Genomic DNA, 331 nt, shown 5'->3' on the forward strand with positions numbered 1-331 from the left:
CATCAACAGCTTTGGCACGGGCCCAGCGGTGGCGGTTGTGGCAACATGTGTGCCATCGCGTAGTGCCACCAGAGATGAGCCCTAATGGTACCGCTGACAACCCCATTAATGATGACAGGCGGCATCGGCGAAGGTGGTGGACGAGGCGCCCGAACAGCGCGTCATGATCAAGTCCGTGGCAGGGTTGCTAAAAAGAGTACAGGGGCGGCGAGGAGGGGGCACACTTAGTTAGGGGGGTTTGGCCTCACGATCTCATGCCGGTTTAGGACAAATCATGTCCCAAACTTCTTACTTATTCCCTTTTCCTTCACTTAGCATATTCGACTCCATA

Source organism: Penaeus monodon, chromosome 32 (genome assembly GCF_015228065.2).
Source record: "Penaeus monodon isolate SGIC_2016 chromosome 32, NSTDA_Pmon_1, whole genome shotgun sequence".
In the NCBI taxonomy this organism is placed as follows: Eukaryota; Metazoa; Arthropoda; class Malacostraca; order Decapoda; family Penaeidae; genus Penaeus; species Penaeus monodon.